Source organism: Pinus tabuliformis, chromosome J, assembly GCF_031772625.1.
Source record: "Pinus tabuliformis cultivar Carrire ecotype Pingquan chromosome J, CPIR1, whole genome shotgun sequence".
In the NCBI taxonomy this organism is placed as follows: Eukaryota; Viridiplantae; Streptophyta; class Pinopsida; order Pinales; family Pinaceae; genus Pinus; species Pinus tabuliformis.
Genome location: NC_142295.1, coordinates 990,641,430 through 990,668,661, shown reverse-complemented (window position 1 = coordinate 990,668,661; position 27,232 = coordinate 990,641,430).

Here is a 27,232-nt window from a genome sequence, read left to right as displayed (position 1 = left end):
CTTTAGGGGGAGTTTGTTATATAATAAAATTACCTCCTCATCAGCTCAAAGGAGAAAGACATGATTAATTAAGAACTAACCAAGTTCACAGGCCCAGTTGTCAAGCTAACATTGTCTAAACACTAGCAACCTCCTTTATAAAGCATCCTAGCAAGGCTAAGGGTGCATTAATGCCCAAATTAAATCTATCTGTTACCTCGAGAAGAGTGTTAGTGAACCCTAATGAGTTTCTATGGGTCAATAGAACAAGTTGACTAAGAAATATCCCAAGATTCTCTCCTATGTCAGCTCACAAAAGTAGGCAAACATCAGAACTTGACCTGTTTGGTGGAATTACTAATTCCTAATGGAATATGCAAATAGGAAAGAGCAAAAAGGCATGGAAACATCACTTGTTTTACCTAATGGAACTCATGAAGGACTGGGAAACCCTATCCTCACATGTTATATATGCAAGGCTAAGGCCATTGTGAAAGAGGTCGAACCATTTGAAAGGATTCCCTATTTGACTATTGAGCAAAGTCTCAGACTAAGGCATTAAAAGAGATTAATAAGGGAGACAGATAGAGGAGTTGGAGGGGTAAGGGAGGGTTGATGCAACTGATGGTTGTAATCACTCTTTCTACATCAATATAGAAATGAAATTGTGTTGCCCACTGCGAGATGTTGATATTATGACTTGTTTGTATGTTTATTCAATATTATTATCAAGAGTGGCTTAAATAATATATGCAACTAGATATCTTTATATGTTCATGCATTGTTTATCAAGGTTTTATGTTGTGATATTACGCTTGTCTTTTCTATGTGTAGGTTTTGATCTAGATCTGGCTCAGGGGTCTTCTGCCTAGCTACATTGCACTCTCCAGCAACACCACCCTAAGACTCGAGGTAATAATTCATTCTCCCTTTGATATCTATTTGTTAAGCATAGATATGCATGTATCTTTGTGACAGTTGCAGCTAATTTGACAGTCTGCCAAGCATCCTAGGAAGATCCTTTAGGGTTTCTACATCACTAAACACTCATGCATTAATCCCTATATCATATCCATCTCGCTTCAAGAGTCATACATGGTTTCATGTGAAACTAACCTACGAACGAAACAAGCAAACTAACAAACAACAAAGCAAAGCAATAGTAGAAGTGAAAGTGAAAGCAAGGCAAGTAAGAAAACAAGCAAGCAAACAAACTAGAAAACAAAGCATGTAAGAAAACAAACATGCAAGAAAACAATACTCATACTCATGCACTAACGATGCGTGGGCCTAATCACGTGAAATGATATTTTCAATGCAGCCATCGACGCATTGGTTGACCCATGTTGGTGAAGGTTTCGTCTGCGAGCAACCCAGTTGTGTGAACCAGCAAGTAAGAAAGATACAACAATGAAGACAACCACACTTCGTGTTTCAAAGTGCCCAATGGACATAAGTGAGTACCAATGCATGAAGAGAAGTCCGTGGAATTATCATAGTCCTATGGGTCACTGCATGCAACTTAATATTCCTCTAATGAATGAGCGATGGGATCGTGCAGTTCGAGTGGAGGAAGTGTGATTTGTGTGTGAGATGGATCTTCAATGCATACAGATGAGTGATGAGGAGCCTTGGGTGATTGAACAGTTACATGATTGGAAGTGAGACTAACCCCAAGAGAGCAAGGACCTGACATAACCATCAACTTGGGTTGAAGTGCCTCAATAGTCTTTGGTGTTTTAAACTTCATCATCAAGTAAATCATTATAAACTAGTGGCTTTGAAAGATCAATTGTGATACAGTCATGATCGTGATCGAATATGGAAACAAATGGACCACGATCACCACGATCAGAAAAATCAATAATTTTGTCGCATCCTCATGATCAGATGAGTCAAACAGAGGGGTAGATGAAAAGCGAACAAACTCATGCTCTATGTTTCTAGAAAAGACTGATGAAAGATCAAGTGTATTTTCAACGAATATCTTATCCTCTCTGTTGTCGAATTATGGACCAACACATGGTGAGTCCTATGAGTGATCAATAATGGGTGCATCCGTGGATGAAGACACACATGCAAATCATGGATGATAGGTTCACCAAAGAGGTCAGGAAAGAACAGAGGAGGCTCAAATGGAAGGGAGTCATCCTTCACTGAATGTTGATGTTCAAGCTCCCACTTATATTCTTCATGAATGATAGCACATGTTGGTTATGAAACACCAACTCCATCAAGGGGTTGTTCCTCATTCACAACAAGTGAAGAGTCTAGATTGGACAAACACAAGACATCATCATCTGGAGGAACACCCAAGTGCGAAGACGGAGGTCATAGAACAAAATGCATATGAGAACTCGAAGGAATCACAACCAAATCTGTGCAAAAATTGAGTGAAGTGATGTTGGGAGGATGTGAAAAATGAATAGGTGTGTGAGCATGATCTTCAACATCACTAGGTAGTGGTGGGGTTGTTGAATGAAAGGAAGGTAGACAGTTAGTTGAGACATTGATTGCATCCCCATGTGATTGCGTAGCTCCATCAGTGAAGAATGTTGAGTGAGGATTGATCTCAAGATTCCTCTTGGGATAGGCATATTTCTTAAGGAAATACTCAAACTGGTCCCAAAGATAAGTAGATTTCATCTGGCTCCTCGGAGATTGAAACTGCAAGTCACAGAAGCACTGCCAAAAATAAATAACTAATTCATGCAGAGCCTTTCATTGCTGTAGCAGTTTTCATTCAAGATGGTCTGGATCAAAATGATAGAACGTGTCTTCAACGAGATCACAGAAGTGATCAAGTGAGTGCACATTGTTAGCCGGTAGGCTGAGAAGCCATCGATGTGGAGATTCACGAAGTGTGTGTGCAAGCAGCAAGCTGGCTTGTTCATCAGAACACCCATCTTCCTCATGAAGCATGGAAAGAAATTCTTATAAATACTCAGACCATGCCACTTTTCCTTCACCATCATACGTGAAAGTGGACAAGAGATCAAAAAACTCCCCCATGATGGAGACATCTTCATGATTCTAAAAACATCGCGGGTGGAGAAGAGTGCATGAATCCATGAAAGGTATGCAGAGGTTCAAAACTAGATGAGAGGACACATCTTGTAATCTATCCCTCCTTCTATTCCCAGAAATGTTGGCGGTGCTAGACCCGCCAACATGTCAAGGGGATATTGCTGGTAAGAAGTCCCAATTAGACCTCTGACCGTTTGGTGTAGGAGTCCTAGTAGTGGGTCATAAGGTAATGCCTTGACCACAATGTCGCATAGAGGAAAGTAAGATAACTCTGTCAGTAACAAGGGTGTGACCACTGTAGTGAGTCAAGGAAGGTGAATGAAAGGTTCTAACATAAGTGGGCTGTGATGAGTGCACCCATTGACAACCTGTATCAGTACTTAGCTGAGAAGAGAACACACAAGTGAGGATGCATCACAAGCTAGAAAGCTGATCAGTCAACAATCCAAAGTGATGGTTAAAGCAATAACACATCTACAACAAGATTCATATAATTGCATATGAAGCAGTTCATACACAAATATGTAAGTTAAACAACATACATCATTAAAGCAACTGCAGAAGTCCAACTACAATAACAACATATGCATGAAAATGTGTTGGCTCTTATTATATAAAGAATTGTAAGTTCCAATCATACAATACATCCATGTAAACCTGCTAGCCATAATAGTGAAACGTTACAGCCACGTCTGCCTACTCCTCCAAAGAGATGAACTAGCTCCATGCAATGGAGAAGCCAAGGCAAGTTACAATAATGTCCAAGCTCTTTCTAAGATAATATTATCAGAAGCTTGGCTGACCAAAAGCCTATACAATGAGTTATGAGGGACCATTTATAGCAAAGGTTGGGGTGACCCTTGACAATCCCCTTTGTGACAGTTCAACTATCCTCATGACTCTTCACCTACTCTATGATTATTACATCCAACTATTGACACTTGACTTACACTTGACATGACTCAACATTACAATCAAGGATAATTTTAGGGGCGAATGTTCGCCCTTTGGCGAAATTAAGGGGTTTTAAATTTTTAGTGGGCGAATATTTTGTATCATAGTACATTTTTACAAATCACCTCAAATAGCCCACCTTGTTTTAAGGGAGAGGGTAAAAAAGGTAAATTTAGCCCTTGAAATTAGGACTTACAACCTTCCATTCGCCCATTTTCAAGAATAGGTTTTATTTAAGTGAATCCATTCGCCCATTTTCAAGAATAGGTTTTACTTAAGTGAATCCTATGGGCCAAATACCATATTTATAAAAGAGGTATGGTAAATTAATAAAAATATAAATAAATGAGAGGTATGGTAAATAAATAAAACATTTTTTATATTTACTCCATAAGTCACCTTATATACATGTAAGGGTGTAAACAAATAAAAATATAAGTAAAGTGGAGGTATGGTAAATAAATAAAACATCTTTTTATACTTACTCAAAAGGTATGGTAAATAAATAAAAATATAAATAAACTAGACGTATCGTAAATAAATAAAACCTCTTTTTATATTTAGTCCATAACCCTCGTTCTATTTATGAAGGCTCAAGAAAGAGGTTTTATTTAAGTGAATCCTATGGGCCAAATACCATATTTGTAAAAGAGGTATGGTAAATTAATAAAAATATAAATAAACGAGAGGTATGGTAAACAAATAAAACATTTTTTTATATTTACTCCATAAGTCACCTTATATTTATGAACACTAAAAAAGTGGGTTATATTTAGGTGAAACCTATGGCCAAAATACTATGGGACAAATACCATGGACTAGATTGTTATTAATACCATGCAAAAAACCATTATTAACCCTAATATTAGAATTAATAAAAATAAAAATGGCACATGGTATTGACCCATGGTATTCACCAAAATGGCACATGGTATTGACCCATGGTATTCACGTGGAATGTAGCCTATTTAAATGGGGGAATTAAACCAACATGTAGCCTATGCTAAGATTCACTAGGACTTTACAAAGTTTTATTATTTACTGAAAGACTCGCCAAGATCTTACAAGATTTTATAATTGAGTAAAATATTCGCCATGCCTGGTGAGAGATTCGCCAAAAAATTATATATACATATTATATTATTGATAAAATCGCCTTCCATTTTTCCTATATACCATGGAGATTCGCCCATTTATTATATTTATAAATTTAGGGGGGGTTCTTAAAATTTTCCCTGATTACAATGCACATGTACTCATGTGAGACAACATGGCTTGAGCAAGCCATGCAAGACATCACTGACACTTAGTCCACTATGATGAGACCAAATCTTTGACATGCTTGTGACGGTGAAGGTAGTAAGTTGATGCCAAGCTTGGTCGCCTATGATGGTGTGCATGCACCTCATGGTGACATCTTGTTGAAGCGAACTATTACCTCCGTTGCAACTGGTGCATTGGTTTGGCTCCTTCATCCAACTCGTCTGCTAACATGTGCATGGTATTCTTGGGTGCGACTGAACCAGAAACACACTGATGCATAGTGTCTGTGCTGATCTTCAAGTGTGTGCTGGTGGTCATGCACATCAACTTGCCAAAGTACATGTTTAGCTCCAGTTGTACTTTCTTCTTATCTTTGCCTTCGTGAGTGTGTTGAATGGGTTGGATTGCATGTGTGCGCACAATGACATGCATGCTGCTGAATCTCTTGCATGTGATCAAAAACACTTCTTAACATGTCTACTCCGTGTTAGCTGCTAGGATGGATCTTTAACCTATACGGGCATAATTCCATCCATGAGTGCATGTTGCCCCCACTGCTGTTCCTATTCCTATTGCAACTCATTTGTCTGTCTGTCTGTGCAGATTCATGTTCTACATGCGTTTATGCTTCAGCACATGCAACTCCTTCTCTGTTCCATTATTTGTCTTCACGCGATCTTCATGTCGCGCCGTCACCTCATAGCCTGAGTCTCCAAAGTTTCTTTAATTATTAGTGGATTTGCTTGATCTTGCAACATTATTACACCTCTGTGTTGTCAACAACCTTTGTCTTGCATTCATTGCATTCATTGTATTTGCTACATTCGCTGCGTTCACCGCATTCACTGCGTTCGGTATGCTATCTTCAGTTGTTGTTCATGATGTTGCTTGATATGATATCTTGATGTTCTTATCTACGAACAACTTGATATCTTCGTGAGTAGGAAAATTCATAGACATTTGATCGACTGCATCTCTAGGAGTGCTATGAACGTTGTCTTCAACTCTGCCCTCTTGAAAACCATTGTACCTGCACTGCTGAGAGGAAGATGAACACCTGCAATACTTGGACACATGGCAATAGTCATGGCAAGCAATCTGTCAGTTGAAAACCAAACTAAACTTGAGAACTGACTTGCAACATACCTATGTGACTGATCATGAAGGTTGCACAATTTCAGCCAGGAGGTCGGGAGACTGACTGCCAAGACTACACGAGACACACTCTAGGCTATTGGGAGACTGACTGACTATTGGAACTATGTAATGCACAGTCCAGTCTTGTTTTTGACTGCTAGAGTTGTGCAATGTGAAATCTCAGTTGGCAATGGCTATAGGCTCAGTGACTGCATTGTGAAATTTTCTTGGCCAGCAATCACTGTCCCTCAGGATTACGCAAAGCAGGCCTGGAGAACAACTTCTGGGTAGAAATGCGCATTTCTGGAGAGGAAGGCAAAGCCTACCCTCTCAAGATTGTGCAATGTTGTCTAGTGAGGCAGAGTCCATGCTAAGGTTGGCCAGAATCGTCGATGGGCAACTAAATGCGAATGGGAATGGGAATGCATGTTGATATAGAGTGTAAGCATAAGTAGATGATCATGCACCCAAATGGTGAACGAATGATTAAGAAAATGGAACAACATGCATGTGGGTGAGGTGAGTCACCGAATCGGCAACCATTCACAAAAAACAGATTCATGGATGCGACAGTAGTCAGATGTTGATGAAAACCAAAATGGTGCTAGGAAAGGCTAATATACATGTAAATGACAACAAACATTCCAAGAAATCAAGCAAAAGAAATCATACAAGTGAAAATGCAAAAAGCGACAGAAATGCAACACAAGGCATGGGAAGTGGGCTTACCCAAAAACGACTGAGATGAATGTGTCGATTACTCCTAGATGTGATGTGGGATGTCAGAGCTGCAAGGTTGATGTGATGAATGAGCTCTACAGCGTCTGGGTTGATGAGTTTCGATAACATCGAGGTTGTGATGTGCATGCCATGAATCTATGGAAAGCGACACTTGATGGGAGGTTTCTGAAATGATCCTTGCATGTAACCTCCACTTGCTAAACATAGATCCCTAAAACAAAGGATTCCTTTGCATGTTTCCTTGGGAGAAGCAACCCATCCATGCAAGTCTGTTTTGATTAGTCCCAGAGGGAACCGCTCAACTCAGCTGTACATGCAAGAGGATGTTCAATTGCTTGAAGGAAATTCACATTTCTAGTTGGGAGCTAGGCTGACTCCCCAAGAGATTTGTACAATTTCTAGGTAGAGAAACTCACTACTGCCCAAATTTGAGAAAATTATGGGATGAGCAGCCCTGCTGGGGAAAATTGCGCAATTCCTGGTGAGAGTGTTGACTGGCATAATTGCGCAATTCTAGGGCCCATCAAGCTTCCAGTTAGGATTGCACAATTTCTGGATGGAAGGCTAGTTTCCCTCCAAAATTGTTCAATTTCTTAGGCGAGCTGCTCAACATGTAGCTAGACGAAGTCCGGGTGATCAGCCTGTGAGGGGAATGCATCGAGCTATGATCGATAGGCTGCCTCTGTGCAAGAAAAACATTGAAGCTTGTGTACTTGACAAAGCAAGACAAGATGTTGTGCAAGGTTGGTAGGGAGGCTCCAAAAATGGCTAAGGAAAAATTTTGGAGGGTGGTTGTAGCTGCTACAACAAAGTACCAACATTTCTACTTTGATTTGGAAAGTACTTATACAAAATTATCAAAAAATATCTTCAGTGAAAACCTCAAGATTTTTTACAAAATATCCTAAACTGTTTGTAAAAATAGAACAAAAATATAGATAGTTGAAACAGTTGTGATGATTTGGCACTATCTTTGAGGCTTGTTGTTGATGACTAGGCTTGAAAAAGTGTTGCTCTATTATTGAAGATAAACAATTTTTACTCTAAAATTTGACATAGCTGGTCCCATTTGTCTTCATTTGGAATTGGTATCATAACCAATTTTCTGTAAGTCTCATCTAGCTCGGTGAATTTATGGAAAGTTGGTTTAACTAGAAATAAATGCTTGATTTTAGCGCTGATAAGTAGATCAAATTCCAAAGCCTCCATGAAATATTTTCCTGTGAATGAGCATTTGATAGTTGAAAATTTTGATTTTTCTAGGGCTATTGAGTACAACTTCTGTTGATAATTTGTTAGGGGAACTAACTTGTCTCAAATTCCCTTTAGTCCTGGCAGTCCTTTTAAATGTAAAACATTTAATTTCTTATGAAATTTCTCGATGTTTGTCTCCAAATGTTGGCACTTGTTCTCCAACTATACTAGAAAGTTCCTTCTAGTAAGGACTCTCCTAACTTCCAAGATAGTCTCCGTCCTATCAGTAACTTTAAGATCTTCTAACTCATCCTTGGTTTTTGAATTCAAAATTTTTATTAAAATTTTAGCTTCTGCCGGCCTCTGTCCCAAGTTGTTTCTGACTTCTTCCATTAACTCCTTTGATCTTTGTATTAAGTCCTCCTTTTCAAATATTATTTCAATTGAAGGCAATATTTCTGTGATGGCCTCATTTATCTCAACCCATATGCATTCCTTAGCATGTGCTAGTGTTTGAGCCATTATAGACTCATTCTATATCTACTCAATCCTTTGGGTTAGCTTGTGAGATTTCTACAGTTATTCCATGTATAAATTATCTATCTTTAATTTCTAATCCTGCAAAGTTTTAATTTGGATTTTAAAATTTTCAATTTCATACCCTCTAATGGATAGGTCTTCCATAGCTTTAACTAAATTATTTGAGGAATCTATGGTCCGTGCTTCTATTGTTGTCGATGTAGATGCTCTTGTTGTGATTGCAACTAAAATAGGCATTTTTTTAGAGGAACCATGACTAGCTGTTATGACTGTTCCTTTTCCTTGAGAAGTCTTTCCATCTCCACTTCCATATCTTTATCTGGCTTCTTTGTTCAATTATTATATTGAACATGTTCTATTTTTCTTTCACAATCACCCCAACTTCCTTAGCTTGGGGATCCTTAGTGGATGGAATTTTGAGTTGTTTCCAAAGTGTTGTTATGTCTGCATTTTTCCTCCTCACAATTTCTTCTATTGCTTTTACATCTTTGGGGTCATACCCCAATTTAATTACCAAGTCCTCCAATGATTTGATCATGGTGTCCTTAGTAAAAGATGAGATCTTTTCAAGTTTCAATTGTGATTGTATGTTGTTGACTAAGGCCTGCAACTTGGAAATTGTCATGGCAGTGTTGGTCAAAGTAGAGTACAACATTTCACCAGTTTGTTTATGTAGGTCTATTTGGTCAACGGGGTGAATCTGCGCAGCATCAAAGGAGAATATAGATTTCATGTAAATAGTTGGATTATTTTAAAATGGAACCTGTGCTTGAAGGAATGCAATTCGGATTTTTACCTTTTTGGTATTGAAGGATAAAAGAAGAATGTGCTATGAAGAAATTGTTTGCTTCCACAATTTGGAGTATGTGGTGGCTTTGAGAAACTCATTCTTGTTCTTAATTTCTTTATATTTTACAAAAATATTTGGTTCATCTTGGTCTTGAAACAACTCTGTTATTTGAACTATATCTGGGGGATATTGGGAAGATGAAGAAGCTTTGGATCCTATGAGGATATATTCTTCCCTTTTACACACATGAGGGCCTATTAGGACTATGGTGGCCTACTCCTCATCCTCCTGAAAAAAAATTGGTTTAGTATTAGTATTCTACTTCTTCTTGTATATTATAAATCATTTAACTCCAATATTTTTCACTCAAGGGGAATCATCCTCCCTTGGCCTCTTATCCATTTTTTGTTGAGGTACTAGAGTTTGTGAGGAAGTCATGGATATCACCTGTTCTTCTGCCTCTTGTAGCATATTCTCCTCCAACTGAATTTGATTCATGGACTTCTCTATCTCTAGTCTAGGAGTGTGAGTGTAGGGAGAGCTTTTCTACTCTACTCTCAGTTTGGAAATGATACCAAAAGAGTCATATGACCAGGTGAAACTCAACTTTAAGTTCATTTTCTTAAGGAGAAAATTTTCCTCCTTACCTATTGCTCTAGTGTTACAAATAAATAGTCCAACCCATGCCTTGATTTTAAATTGAGACTTGTTTTCTGCTGAGCCAAAATGGAGATGATCCATATAAATCATTTTTCTTATGCATTGCAATGATAATATCCTCATGGGAAAAAAATTTGGGAGCCTATATGGTGGCAGTTCACACCCATAAACTCTGATATCAGTATAGTTTTGGTACACGTACCAATATTATATCTTGGTATTCTCACTAAGATGCAAAATTCTTTTCATTTTTGGTCCTATCATAGGCTCTATATTGTGGTTTAGTAAACATGTTACTATGTGTAAAAACTTATCAACATAATTAAAGAAGGTGTACTCATTGGAATTTTTCCTCACCAAGGAGGTCCAATGCATTGCTGACTGTGGATTACTCTTTTCATCTAATTTCTGCAAACAGAATGAAAACCTATCTACCAGATGGTAAAGAAATAAATAAACTAACACTGAAGCATATTTAAAAGTTAGTTTAGTAGAGAAACTGATGAATTGGTCATGAATTGATTCTGCAATGAACTCACTGTAATTGAAAATGCAGGGTTTCTCACCAATTGCAAAAACTGATAGGAAACGAACAATGGCCTCATCAACCCACTGATCAGATTGATAGCCAAGTATGCATGAAATAATTGAAATCACTTGTTTAGTCATCTCAGGAAACATAGAGGATGAGTATGGGGGATTCTTCTTGGGTAATTGGGCATCCTCAGGGAGAAAAATCTCAAAATCTTGGCTCTCTATGGGAAGGTTAAGTTTTTGTAGAATTCCATAAGGGAATCTACTGAAAATGGTTTCAGAGAGTCAGAATTTGGAAATTGGAGCATTTGGGAGATGGATTTTGTAGTGATGGTGAAGAGGATGTCACTGTTTTGGGCCACAATTTCCCTCTGACTAGGGATATACCTAACTTGACACCAGGAGATGAATTCAGGGAAGTGGTGTGTATGGGGAAAGATGAATTAGGGTGGGATAGAATTTGAGAGGCTCAGTCATCACTATGGTCCAAGAAGTTCTCTTTTAGCTAGTGGTGAAGCTCATATAGGTCGAATTCACAACTAGTTTCAATAATTTTGTAGTCTTGGTCTACCAGTGGTTGGTGATATTAATATATGTTAGGGGGAAGCATAGGATTGTCATCAGAGGCCTTGGATTTTCATTTAGGTGCCATGATAGAGGAGAAAATATCATGGAACTTAGAATTACCTGGAAAAAATAGGAGAAGACTGGTATCTGGAGGGAAATTGATGGTTAGGCACTTGGTTAGAGTGACTGGTTATATTGATTGGTCACAATGATGGTGTGGATCACTTACTAGGTGTTTGGGAAAACTACGTTTGATTCACTGTGCACTGGAAATTTTGATTTCTTGTTATCACGAAATGGTGAAAGGAGGCGATTGAACGGGCTTTGGTGGGTTATATAGGAGAAGTGAGTTTACTGTTGTTAATTAACCATTTAAACTAAGCAGATCCATTGTCATGGGAGCGAATAAGAATTTATTTACCCAACGATTTGCTAATATGTGGCAGGAGTGCTAGATGGCAGCATTATAATATGGGAGAAGTGGTGATGGGAGGTCTTTTTGGAGGAAGGGAAGTGGGGTCCGCTAGTGTGAAGTGGCAGATAGGCAGTGGGGGAATAATGAATGATGTAGGAGGGAGGTGGGGATGGGACGTCCACCTGGCAGAATGCAAGTGGCACGAGAGTGGTGCGGGGTCAACGGTTAGCATGAGCGAGAGTGGGATGGTAGCTTTTTGAGGGGGGTAGGGGTGGTTTGCGGTTTTAGGTGGGGGGGTGCGAAATGCCTAGAAGCTACCACGTCACCAAATGTTTGTGCCTTTTTAGACCCCCCTCGTGATTCAATATTGGAGGGGCTCCAGGGGGGGCTAAATATGATCCCTAGTCCTTGATCCGGGAGGGATGGATCGTGGCCATTTAGACATGTGCCCACTTTATTGTGTAGAAAAATAATATGTCTCTTCAAAAGTTTATTTATAATTTGGAATTGCGATTACGATAGAAATTAATTTTAACATTAAATATTTCTAGCTAATCTCTAAAGGTGCATTTGAACATGTAGACCTATTTTTATTTTTCTAAGGTTTTCATTATTTTTCTCATTTGATTGTCAATCAACCACGTTTAAACACTATGGTTAATTAATTTTATTCTAACTAATCTAATTCAACCATGATTACACTGTGTGGTTGATTGTTCACTAACCTAAACTAATTTTATTTAATCCATCCTAATCACTCTTAAACAATTTGATTAAGCTAACTAATCTACGTTTCTTACTTCAATGTGCCATTTTGACTAGCAACGCATTATTCAAAATTGCTAAGATATTACGGATGAATTTTTTTATTTTTTGAGTGGAATTTAGATTTGCTCACTTATTCTTTTTGGGGTATTTTTCTTTTTTTTTTTCTTTCTATTTTTTCATATTTTTTTTATTTTTTACGAATAAAAAATGGCTAATTAGTTACTAAAAAAGGAATGAAATTTGCATATAAACAACTATTTTTCGATCGGTGACCAATAGTAGCTAATTTATAGTATCTTATAACGTGATGAACGTTTAGTCGTTTTTAGCTTAGTCATTAATTGGTTGTCTCAATTTTATTATCTAGTAGTATATTTAGTCATAAATTTGGTCATAAATTTAGTCATTAATTGACATAATTAATGACCAAATATACAACCAAATATAGTACTAAATGATCACCTGAGAAAACCATTAATGACTAATCTAATATGACCAAAATGTTGGTCATGTTATTAGATACTATAAATTAGCTTCTAATAGTCACATATATGCAAATTTAGTCATCATTTGAAACCAATTAATGGCTAAATAAATATGACTAAATTTTAGTCTTGTTATAAGATACTATACATTAGCTACTAATAGTCGTATATATACAAACATTAGTTGTAATTTGTAATCACAAATTTATGATTTGCAATAGCCATTTATCTTTTTTGGTAGTTTCATATTCATTATATAAATGATTGCTTTAGTAGTTTATAGTCATTTCTTTCACTTTCATTAACAACCATACAAGAAACTAATTTAGTCATATATTCATTTTATTTGTGATCATCATTAATCAACACAAACTACTAATTTAGTAGTTTTAAATTGATTTTATGCATTCATTATTAATCGACATAAATCAATTACTATAATTTTGCAACTAAATTAAAAAAATGTCATACAATGTACATGTTCATATAATATTATCAAGTACAACTATAAATAATTTCAACCACCAAAATTATATTATATAAAATGTCAAGTATTACAATGAGTTTCCAACTTAATATTGGTTGGATTAAAATTTGCACATGAAATATTGTTTCATCACTTCAAAACATTATCATTGTGTTGTCAAGGCATTGCAGGTGAATTCACAAACTAGGAGGACTTGACCATGAATCTTTGTGTGTGTCTTATGTGGGATATTGGCTCTACAAGTACGACTATACCAATTCTCTTCTTTCTCTCTTTAATTTCCATTTTGTCACTCTGGTTTTATTGTTTTCCTCTTTCTTCAATTCCTACTTCTTACTGTCAATATTGTGTTCCTTTTATGAAAAATAAAGAAGACATAATGCAAAGTATGAGACGTTAAAGATGATGAAATCTGGAATATAAAATAAACCATACTATACAAAATTTATATGATATATACCTTAACATCAATAATATTGTCAATGCCATTTTTCCCCATAAAAGCAAGAAACTAGAACAAGTTTTCTTCAGTTGGGTAATAGTGGCCATTATGTGGCCAGATGACCTGTATAAAAAAAGAAAATAAAACATCACCATAGAAAATAACACCTTATTAAAATTAGTATTCAACTTTCAAGGAATGCTAGGCACAATCATGTCAACTAAGTTACATGCTAAAATACTCAAGCTGTAGATTACTTATCTAGTGTGGGAGTGCAAACGAGACTCCTAGAAAAAGCCAAGGCTAAGTCTAGAATAAAATGAAATGAAGTGAAAAGGATACTGTTATCATTGGGCAAGAAAGAATTAGGTTGTTTCAACCTTTAACCTAGTGTAACTATTTCAAACCACTTGAACTAGAAGTTAGTCCTTCCAATCTGAGAGGGCTCTCTCAAATGTTTATCAAACCTTCTTGAAACAATTGAAACAGTGAGATGACTAACTCTGATATATTTATGTGATTTTTTAGGTGAAGAAAAATATTATGACTACAACCAATGGGCATGGAGTCAAATTAAAACAAATTATGGTCAACAACAATGTTTAATGGAAGATGAGGCATCTATAGCTTTTAAACTAACACAAATGAACATCTACAGTCATACATTCTAAATGAAGGAAATTGGAGTAGTTTGATAAGATTTCCAATTAATCAAGATACTATGTAAAACTTAAAACAACATGATAAAAACCAATAAAAGTCATGACATGAATCTCAGGTGCATGAACAAAGTTGCTGCAAATTTTCTATTAAAGGATAAAAAAATTAGAAAAGGTCAGTTCTTCACATTCTTCATCAACCCCTTCTCAAAGTCGAAAACCTACTTATTTATAGAGAAAAGTTTTCTTTACATATCTTGCCACCTGGGCCAAATTCAATCCACTATTATAGATACCTATTCCTACTTTTCTTCTAACTAACAGAGTCCTCATATGGATTTTCTGTTTTACAATAGTTGGAATTCAACTAGGACTCTACTAGCTTTAAACCCATAACCACTTTTTGTTGATGTAGATAATCGAAGCCAACTGCATGCTAGATTTGTTGGAGTGTCATTACATAGTCTAACTATTTATAAACATCAATTTAATTTCCCTTTTTACTGATTATCTTGATGAGCTGGCTATTATGTAGATGTGGCTATGTGCTGACTTGGCATGCTGAAAAATAGGAGTTTATCATGATGAAGTGGACACCCTTTATCATCTGAAATCCACTTAGAGCTTGGATGTATGATATAAAAAATCTTCAAAAAGGTAGAAAAAAGAGATTTTTTATGATTTCGTAGCAAAATCAACATTTTCAACAATTTCATAGCAAACTTTGGTAGCAACTCCAAAAAACACTCTTATGCTACCTTTTTTCTCCCTCTGCTAGTTTTGAGGTATTTTTTAATGTTTATAAGCTAAACATAGGCCTTTAGAATGACCTTTGGTAAACATTAGACAAGCCTTAACCTCCATGGAAAGCTACAATAGTTTCGTAGAAAATTCTCAAGTTCACTATGGGCAACTTCTATGAATGTTCCAAAATTTTCAGTTTTTCTAGTTTCCATGATCTTAATGCCTCCTTATAACTCCTAATATCATATTGACTAAGCATATGGCTAAGTTGAATGAATTAGGTATAGTGAAGACAAAATTGAAGAGTTTTCCATAGCATGGAGTAGCACTTACTTCAACAACAATCGTGAGGTTTTTCTTCTTCAGTTCAACTTGGATCATTTCAATTTGACTTTCTAGTGCTGTAACTTGTCTTTGTATGATTTTCCTATATGCCTGTAACCTTCTATTTCTTTTATACATATGTTCCAGCATTTTGTGTAAAGGTAGAGTTATTTTTATCATCGTCTTAGATTTGTGTGCAATTTCATCATAAAAATCTATTTTCTTCAACAATTCATTTTGGTATTCATCAAACTCTATCTTGGTCTTGATCACTTATTTTTTGGCCTCCCTTAACTATTCTTGTAGGAATTATATTTCACTTTTTTCTTGAACAACCTCCTTGCCCTACTTTTTCTTTGATGGTTTCTTTGATAACTCTTTTTTGTTCAATGGTGCTTGAGGTATATTCCAAACATGCTGCATTGATCCTGTGATAGGTTTCCTTGGCCTAAAAATGAAACGTTGTTCTCCTTGAGTAAAATCTAATTTCTTTGCTCTCTTTCTTTTCTTCTTTGTTTCAGTCGAGGTCACTTCTATAGCCTGCTCAACTAAGCTTTCTTTAATGTCTATAGCTTCTAGAATGTCAGTCAATCTTCCCTTCTTTGTACTATGTTCCTATTCTGTCTTTTGTCTTCTGGTAATTCTCCTCTTAGTACTTGTAGAAGCTTCAATTATAGGTTTCTCTGTCATTGACTGCTACTCTATTCTAGGTTGTTGAACTGCTCTAGGGGTTGTAGATTTGGATTTTGGAGCTTTTCTAGAGGGGGTAGAAATGTATAGTTCATATGCAAATAGGAACAAAAATGTAAGCCCTTCCTTATTCAATCTTTCTAACTCCTCAACTACTAACAATTTGATAAGACCATGATGAAAAATAGAGGTACTACTTGCATATGGCTTATCTTGAACCTTGTCAGCCATCTTTCCTAAACTTCTAAAGAGATAGAAAGTGATATCTAAGGACTTTTTACCTGTGAAGTGGAGCAACAACCTAAAGTGGTATTGGTAGACCATATGGAACCTTCCTTCACATGTAAAATACTTTTAAATAACCACCAAGAACTTGGAATAATTTTCTTTAAGGAAAGTTCTAGGGATGCCCATCGTCATATCAATCCCTTGATATCAAGAATTCATCACAATTCTGTAGCTGGAACTAAACTTTAAACCATGTTTTCCCTAACCTTTGGATTTCAGTAGCATGAGCATTGGTGTCCGTAGATACATTCAAACTTAGGATGCCAATCCTCATTAAATTGAGGGTGAAGTCCTTAGTAATTTGCACATGAAAACCCTACAATTTTTTACAAAATCGAATACATCCCACACTGACAAATTAATGTGTAAAATATGGGTATTCTTCAAGAAGTTTCATGTCTATGGTCTCATAATGTACTACAACCCATCCTTTGTAGTGTTTTCTAGTGGCCATGCTTGTTAACATGTCAAGATCTTATTGCGAGATGCTTCCTCTTCTCCTACGAACCAAATTTAAAACACCTAGACCTCAATTAGACCATGACTAAGCTTGTTTTGATAGTGAAAACCCTATTCCATGACAACACTTGTGAACCTTTTTGATAGGAGCAAATGGTATAAAGGGAAAAGGGAGAGGTAAAGGTGAATGAAAAGGAGTGGAGGACATGGGAATCAAGATGTATAACGACTCAGTACATTCGGCATCACTAAAAATAATTTACAATAAAACCGTTATACAACAACAAACTTTCATAGCGAGACAAATGTTAGAGTGGACCGTTTTGCTATGGAATTGTCAGGGACTTTCGTAGCGAATTCTAGGTTTGCTTAACTGCATTTGCTGCGAAAGTTTGTAAAAGTGTCAGACAAGTCTAATATGAAATGATGACCTCAAAATGGATGGAATTGTGACCTTTTATTGTTATGATGACCCTATTAAACATTGAATGAACCCTATAATAGGTGTCACATGAACCTAGGCATAAAAACTGTATCTATAATGACCAATAATATAATTTTTTTTTTTTTTTTTTTTTTTTTTAGGGTTATGATAGATAATATATACAATATTGCGATAGCCTTGTATACATGTATATAAATGGATAATGTAGAAGGCTAAGTGAATAAGTTCAAGGCTAGAGTTTGATGATGTGAAGAATGCCCAAGTCTAATGAGCATTTCTTTAGATAAGAACTACTATTTGGGTCCATTATCACATGTGAACAACCCAACTAGTCTATATTATATTATTAATGTTTTGCTTATATTTATGGATCACTACAATATAAGTGGATAAATTGAAAAGAAAATTCCCTTTCCATTGTGTTCCAGACCTATGGTACAATATATTAGCTATGATTTGGAGAAAATTTCCAACATCGAAAATATGTAGCAATCACTACTAGTAATCCCCCAAATAGGATTATTTTGGAATGTAACTTTCAGATTGCAATTGTTATATGATTCTTGAATGGAAAATCCACACTGAATTCCAACAAAAAACTTCTAATTTGACGGAACACCTATGCCTATCCTCAACCACTCAAACTCAAACATCAGAGATCATTATAATGAAAAGATAAAATAAGAGTATTTTTTATCTGTTTTGCATATTTACATGCAAACCACCAATAGTTTTCCCATATTTACGATACTTGTAATTTCCAGGATATAACACATCAATTGATATTTTACAACAAATACTTGATTCAATATAAACAATAATTTAACATATTACAATAATACCACGAATGTTTGATCCTCAATTAGTTCAAACTAGTTAGCACAAAAACTTCAAGAAATAGCAACAAGTAGAAATAATAACTCCATCAATCAATAATCAATCAAAAACGGATAAGATTTTTTCCGAAGCTTGATAAACAACTATAAATTATATTGACAATCCACTACAACTAGTGGTCTTATTCAAAGAGAAATACTACCCAAAGAACTCACCCTCCAAATTCTTTGTGCTATCCATGAAGCTTTCTGCAATCCTCAAGAAGAAATTCACATTTAATATTTAGGTTTTTGAAGCTTCCCAAAGGCCTTGCCAAATGAAGCTATGAATTTCATTGATTTTCATAAAATTCTTGTTGTACTGAAAATATGTTTTTACCATGTGATAGATAATTCAAGAAAGTAAAAAATTGTGTACAATATTTCTTAGAATCTTCATGTTAAAAGGAAAACTTGCATATTTTAGATAATAAAAGAATCTTAATAGATATGGACAATATTACAAAACAATAGAGTGGATATAAAATTGCAGGGAGAACTGACAAAATACTAATTGAAATACAATTGATTGATTTTACTAAGTGAAGCCAACTAGATCTATAATGGCTTTAATTTTCATCTTTCTTTCCCATATCTTTATTGGACGTGGAAGCTAACTTGCATGCATCTTTCCAGGTTGTTTTAGCAAGAGCATATGTTGCATTCTCATATTCCACACTTTTTTTTCCATGAACAATCGCAACAAGTATTGGAAGAATTCATTGCTACATCAACTGAGTTGTCAACTTTCATTTTCTCGATTTCTGTTTTCTTGCATGTTCATTATTTGAGTTTTACTTCGTGGGTTTTTAGATAGGAAAAAAATAGGTGTTGGGAACGGGATCCCCCAAAGACAGTTTTGGGGATAAAATCCCATGTTTTGGGTCAAATATTGTAATAAATTTGTAAAGTCTCCGCATTTTGTGGTCACAGAGCGCGACAACGTGATGAGTTAGAAAGGGTTGTCCACTGTTATTTTGTAAAGTGTAAAGTTAGTTGTAAGCATCTACCCATGGTCCACGGACCATGGGATTGTATAAAAAGAGCTAAGTAACTAAGCTCTAAGTAGTTTTGAAGAAGTAAGAAGTCTTGAGAGATAAGGAGGAAGTCTTTAGAAGTCTAAGTTTATGGTCTTAGCATAGATAGAGGCTCTGCAGCTGAGTGCGCAAAGGCCTAGGGTGGAAGTCCACAACTAAGTGCACAGAGCCCTACAACTGTGTGCACAGGGTAGATAGAGTCTATAATCATCTGAAGATATCAATAAAGAGAAGCATTCTACAAATTCTATGTCTTTGTTTCCTATTAATGCACCTTATCATATTGTGTATGAATTTCATTTACAATGCTTATGTAATGTGTGAATCTATGTGAGTATGTTGGTTAATTGAACATAAGTAAGAATATCTGTTTACATGGCGCAAACCACGATCATTTAATAAGATAAGTAAGACACTTAAGATAATTTAGGAATCTGCACAATACGCTACCCCAGCAATGCGAAAGTACCTGAACCAAATATTAGAGCTGCACAAAGGTCAATCGTACCCCTTCACGGAGGTACTGAAGGGTGGAATAAAGGCCTAGACAGATAGAGCCCTCGAACTTAACGACCTACATGAAAGTAGGAATAGAGGGAATGAATCGACATCACCACCATGTCAGGGTGCAGAAACATGGTTCCAAAATCCCCCCATGCTACTTATGGTGAAACTTCTGTCTGCGCTCCGCGAGCTGATGCCGAAAGGGCCAGTAGTGTAGGGATTTTTTTGGCTAACTAATGTTGAACCTGGGTCAAGCCCCACACAAGAAACAAATGGTTCCATTGCTGGGACTAGAATATGCATAAGAGATGTGTGATGTTGTATCACTAGAATCCAACTAAGAAAGAGATTAGAGACTAGTTGGATAGGAAGATCCACGAATTCGTGACGCAGGAGAATAGAAATCCATGACTAACAAAGGAACAGTGGCTAGATAGGTACCTATATATAGAGATCCATGAGATCTTTTTCTGTTCCTTTTCGGTTGAGCTATATGAGTGGATCACGAAGCTAGCAGATAGCCAAGGAAGGTGGAGACTTGACGGTCCTATTGTATGGACCCTGGAGTTAGTACAGAAATTGGAAGCCTCTAAGGATAGGATTGCCCGTGCTCTCGATCATTAGCTCGATCACATCATAGGAGGATTTGTGACTGAATTCTACAGAAAATTTTAAGGATGAAAATTTATCTTAAGTTTAGAAACCTTGGTGAATCCCACTAGTCCATAATATAAAATATATAAAATGTTTGGGGATATTTTTGTAAAAATATTCAAATTTATAATATTTTTATATAGTCTATATATAACTTTTTGGCGATTTTTAGGGTAAAATAATTTCATTCTATAAAATTTAGGAAAATCATTTTTATAAAAAAATGGAAATTAGCGAATATTTTTTTTGGAAAAACTATAGAAAATTAGCCCATGGGCGAATATTAGCCCCTAAAATTTGCCCTGCCAAATTCGCGGTCAATACCTCAGTTCGATACAGCGAGGCAGAGTGGCACTTTTTCAAAGGTTCGCGAGGTAAGTACTTGAAGTCTTTGAATACCTGGATTACGATGTTATTGTGCAAAAAATGGATTATGCAGCTACCTTGATGTTTGGAGCCATGCGAAGTGGAAGGACTTACAGGAATGAAAGGAGAAAGGGTCCTGAATATAGTCCCTTAATTTCACCTCCACTAGGTGATGAAGAGGGAGTAAAGCAAGCTTCTTCGCAAAGTAAAATTCAGTTAATAAGACAAGGATTCCCGCAAATTCCACCTCCACCCACACCACCTCCAACTTCACCACCATCACCTACGATTTCACCTATACCACCACCACCTCCACCGAAGTTGAGCATGGCAAATTTAGTGAAGTTGTCTTTGTTTAAAGCCTTGGGAAATGAGGACCCAGACTAATTCTAGTTTGTTGTGAAAGTTGTATGGGAAGATCAGGGTGTCACAAATGATCAGATGAAGAAGGCAACACTGGTTAGTGCTTTGCAGGATCGCACGCTAACCTAGTACATCAAGTACTCTAATGATAAACCAAACACTAGAGTGGAAGACATCCAGACCACGCTGTATAAATAATTAAGTAGGCCTAAATTTGAAGCACGGTCAATTGTGGGGTTCAAAAGAATCACAATGAAACCAGGCAAGATACCTTAGAAATTGGATCAGAGGTTGAAGTGTAAAATCCATGAAGCTAATATGAACTTAACAGATGGACAACACCGCGAATGGTTTGTGGCTTTGCTCTAGTCACACCTAAGGGTTGCGCTGTCACAATAAAAGATAACGAATCAGGTAGAGACCTTGGAGATTGCAGTGAGACTGCATGAAACATCGATGCAAGATCTAAATCTAGGGGTTCAACAGATCCACGCATAGTTGCGAAATCTTTGCCTCGAAATGCAATGTTTGAAGCAAGATAGAACTGTTCGATCGGAGGTACATGAAGAGGTAAGGTGCCTAAAATGTAAAGGTAAGGGGCATGACAAATACCATTGTCCGGTCTTTGTAAACAAAATTGCAGGAGGAGGACCGATGCCTTTGAGGCTGGAAGCTCAACCAGGATCGAGCATGGGGCCTATGTTATGGTGTGCTATATGTTGGGTAGTAAAAAAAAATACGATAGATAACTATGATTTACTGCAAAAGTTTGTACAAGCACCACAACAACTATTCTGCAACTTCTGTAGGTTGGTAGGGCATGATGAGTGCAACTGCAAAAGCTATGAATTGATGATGGATAGAGCACCTTCCTATAGGGTTCAGGTGGAAACTTGGCCCCCTGACAAGAGCATGGGGATGGCATGAACAGTCTTTCATGGGTGCAGACGAGGCCGAGGCGGAGGAGGACGTGGTAGAGGTCAGGGACAACTAATCTGCTACAATTGTGGAGGACCAGGACACTACGCATGTGATTGTACTAACCCAATGCATCCATCGTTCAAATATTTCACTTTGTTTGATCATGAAATGGAGGACTTTCCTACGCTGATAATGAGGATACAAGTCAAAGGGGCGCTACCACCTCCGTCGACTCAGAACTTGAAGATCATGAGGTTTGATCCTCGTGAAGAGGATACGAATGTGAATATAGTTCTCTGAAGTAGAATTTCAATAGGGGATGATAAGGGGAAATAGTTCAAACATAGTGCATGGGTTCACAAAGCTCCTACGAAGGAGGCTAAATTTGATTTGGAGCATGCATGCGAAACATTCAAGGAAGAAAAGAAGAGCTTCACTAAGGCCTCCACCTTAGGAAGCAAGGATAAGCCTTATCAGGAAATGGACCCACTCTATGCTTACAACCTTCCTAGAAGCCTGCATGAAGTTGTTGCACGATAGCAAGGCTGTGAAGGGGTTGCAGGCACTTATAAATAGGTGCGCCGAAAACACTCTGGGTGAACCACGCATGGTATGAAAGATTGTTAAGCATAAAATAAGGACAGGACTAGAGATGAGACTGACTGCGCAGATAGGAGAGTATGAAATGGATCAGGTTATTTCTCATTTGGGGTCAGATGCGAGCGTCCTACCAAAGCAGACTTGGGAACGGATGGGAAGACCCACACTGTAATGGCCTCTGATTCAGTTAAGGATGGAAAATCAATAGAAGATCATCCCCATGGGTGTTACAGGGAAAAGTGTCTATATAGAACTGCTTATCCCACTAAGGTGTGGTAGCTACCTTAGAAACAAACAAAGTAAAGCTACTTTCATTTTTCCTTTATGAAAGATAGATGAGAGTAGAATAGAGGAGACCAACCTCTGTCTTGCGCTTGGCTCCTAGTTCGATTCCTCTCTCTTCTGATAGTCCTTTGCTACTTGCTTCCTTGTACGCCCAGCTTCACAGAGTACCTGTAGAATCAGAGTAGCATAACACTATACAAGAACATGGATCTATAATCATAAACAATCTAGGATCAGATGTAAATTGACCATACAAATGCATAAAACATAAATGACACAAGAGTATAGAGGAAAACTTGAATAGCTTTTATTGATAATCAAGAAAGAGCCAAGGGATTTACAACCAGTTGTTCTGACCCAGCATCATCCTCTCAGCAAGTAAGCCCTTCTTCACCTCATACAAAGCTTAGATCACCCAACACTATGATGTTATCTCAAGAAACCAACAGCAATTCCTTACAAGATGCAAAATTCCAGCCTTTTGATCTCTGGGATGAGGGATCCATATATAGATATCTGTAACGGAGATGAGTCAGATTGTGATTTGATTAGTGTCTTCCCTCTGATAGTTCTTGCTTCCACTTGGAGATTGATGATCTCTTACTCATCCTTGGTCGAATTCAGAGAGGCAAGTGTCACAGGAGAATTTTCTGGAAAATTCCATGCCTCTCCACCTCGCGGATTAACACTGCCATTTGTCACTTCTCGCCCATCGTAGCCCATAGAAGGGATTTTTGAAATGAAACGCAGCCACAGAGTGTACTTAGGTGAGATGCAATGCACTTTGCCTATGGAGCAGGTGAAATGATCCTGTTTTGACCAGTTCTGAGCAGTTTTTCATGGAGAACTTCTGAGAGAAGCTGTAATCAGTTGACCTTGTCCCTTTACGGGTTAGAACAACACTTTTAGCGACTTAGGAGCCCTTGGTTTATGGACATTTTATGCTTGGGGTTGCAATGCCCAAAAATGTCTATAACAGTTGCCCCCTAAAGCATGAGGTCGTTAATCTTTTTGATGTTGGGTGAAATGCTTTATTATGAGGATCTGAAGTTCTTTCAAGCTGGGAGGAGACCTGTAATAAGATACAATACAATACATTATCTTCATAATTTTTTCATGATCTAGCTGAGGCAGGCATTCCCATGCTCAGCTTTATAAATTCATTTTCATGTACATAGGACAGACAATCGTCTGAGTGTAGATTGATAATTCTGGTAGGGCCATCATCCCTTTGATTGGATGATTATCTGTGCAGCAATGATGTATATTTGATGTCTTTATTTCCCTGAATATATATCACAGCCCGAATGGATGAAACTAGATCCGGGGTCTTCAATCTCGTTCAATCTTCACTTGAAGTACAAGTCTATCCATGTGAGAGACGTTCTGGAGTCAAACATGGAAAGACATCGCCTGATTACCAGCCAATGATGTAAGCTGTTAACAGGCGCAAGAGGAATCACCGATAATGATAATGACCCTCAAGGTACTGCAGTACAATTCTCGTGGTGTGAATAAAGGACTTGGCATTGAATACCATGCAAAATCTTTCGGTCGAAGGTCATTGATGTAAACCTGTCACCGGAAGTGAGAAACTTGCCATTGAGGCATGCAAGCTTCAAAGTACTGAACGGGGTGTTCCTAGATCGACTTCTTGGATAATGAGCTGATGTCGACAAGAAGCCATCCATCATAGGAGGGCCTTAATGAATCCCACATCAATGACATGGAACAGAGCAAATGATTTTAATGGAGGTGAAAACATTCTGGTGATATACGGTTTAGGGTGGCGGTCATGAAAGAATGGAGCGTAAATGTATTGTAGCGGGTGAGACACAGGTGAATTCTCTGAATGACTTCTCTTGAACATATCGGCGACACTGACATGATGGATTGGTAGCATTAACCCCAAATGTGGATGTTGTGATGGGACCATGGTGATGTGACCGGTGAATGAAACAACCCAACCCGACTTGGATGCGGAGTGAAAGTGTCATGTTCAAGAGCGACTTGCTACCAACAAAGTTTCTTCAAGTTTTCTTCCCAATTTTTCCCCAGTCATTTCTGACCAGTACCTCTTTATTTTTTTCAAGATTGAGGAGGATAACATATGCTTGTTCTATAATTTTCCCTTCGGGCAAACCCATCGCTATGCTTTAACGAGCCTAGCGATAGTGAAACCCGTTCTTGTCTGCTATGGACAAGTTTGTCGCTATTAGGTTTTAACGAGTTTAATGACAAAGATAACTTGGTCCTTTTCAATTTTAGAGAGTCTGAAAAGGGACGTAAAGGAAAATCCAAAATTCCTTTTTCGTCATCTAATCCCTTAAGTCCGAAAAAGTATAAAACAATACAGAAGGGATGAATTTTCGATACTTTTAACGAGCTGAACAAAACAAGCGCTCAATCGTTTTGTGTAATAATCCCTCAGGTCCAAAAAGATTAAAATCTAAAGGAGGGATAGCACTTATGGTCCCTTTAACGAGCTAGAGAGGCCAATGGCTTGGCAACCTTTTCATATTTTACGAGTCAGTTGAAAAGAGCTTAAAGAAGACTTGTTTTTTGAGGAACGAGTGATAAAATTGGGTAGTAGCTGATTCCAGGTAAGGTTTGGAATTTTCCAATCTTGGCAGTGTTACAAGGATGGCTAGCGGGATCACTCTTCGTAGATGTTCCTCAAAAGGGGTAAACAATCAAATGGAGGTGAATGATCGACCAATACAGAGTGGAGGTGATGATGAGAACACGACCAAGGCTTTAAAGGCTGAAGTACTACATTCATGATGGTTATTTACAGGGAAATAGTTCATTTTCTAATGAGCTTAAATGCGGGGAGAAACATTTGCTCATGACTTATGTTTATTTTTTGACGAGCTTGAACTATGTGTTAAAACTGCTCGATACAATGGTCATTTCTTGACTTTACCATAAATAGCTTCGTTCTTTCAAAGATTGTACTGCATTTTCAATTGCTTCATCAAACTAGTTAGAAATGAACAATATATGCTTGAAAAATGAGTTAGAACACTAATATTTTACTCGAATTACGTAAAAAGTAATTTAAAAGTGCTTTTACCTCTCATTTTACCATTTCATTTGAACTTTGGCTTGTTGGAGCTTTGGAGGTGCTTTTCCCCCTTGATTTTCATCAGCTGATCCTGGGAGATTTTGTGGACGATTCTTGGTGCCATTTGGACCAGGTAGGAGCTAAACCTGAGCTCTTTCATTTCATGCCTTCCATTTTTCATTCTGAGCTTGATCCCTGGTTTTTCTGAGCCTCTGGGGTTTGAAAAAATCGCCCTGGCTTCAGCACACCCCTTGTGTATCGAAAGAACAGTTGACCAAGGTGAAGAGTGGGAGGTTGAAGAACTTTGGATATGGTTCTATCTTGACCGCCTTCTCCTTGGAAAAGATACCACTGATGCAGCCACAGTATATTGCACTCGATTTACCTTCACCGACTGAACCATGTATGCAGAGATGGGTCGACCATATGTCTAGACATGCTGGTCAGTCTCAGATTTCCTTTTCTGATACCTTCTTTGGGTGGTTTGATCGTCAGGAGATGGTTTATTCCGAGTATCCATATGCTGGTATGGACTTCCGGGGTGACCCAGATTTAGTATTGCCGGCTGGCAAACAGTGGGGTGCCATTGGTAAATTCTTTGACCATATTCATGTTTATCGTTTTTCTTTTATAATGTCCTTGTGGTTTATTCTATCAAGACTAATCAAAACTCATGTGTTCATGCAGATGTCGGTCTCGTTCGGCCAGTAGCATGCCTGAGAGTGCCAGCTGTCGCCCCAACAGGAGAGGCTATTGGAAGGGCTATCCTTCGTGACCTCGATGTGGCCGAGACTCTTACAACATTACAAGACCAAGTCGAGGGCCTCACCCTCGGTATTCCAGATGTGAGGACTGACGAGTTGCTTTTGAGGTTGTAGCGGCATACTACTGGTGTGCCAAGACGATGGACTAGGTGCTTACGCATGATCGCACAGGTTGTGACTTGCTATCACGAGCATCATTAGACT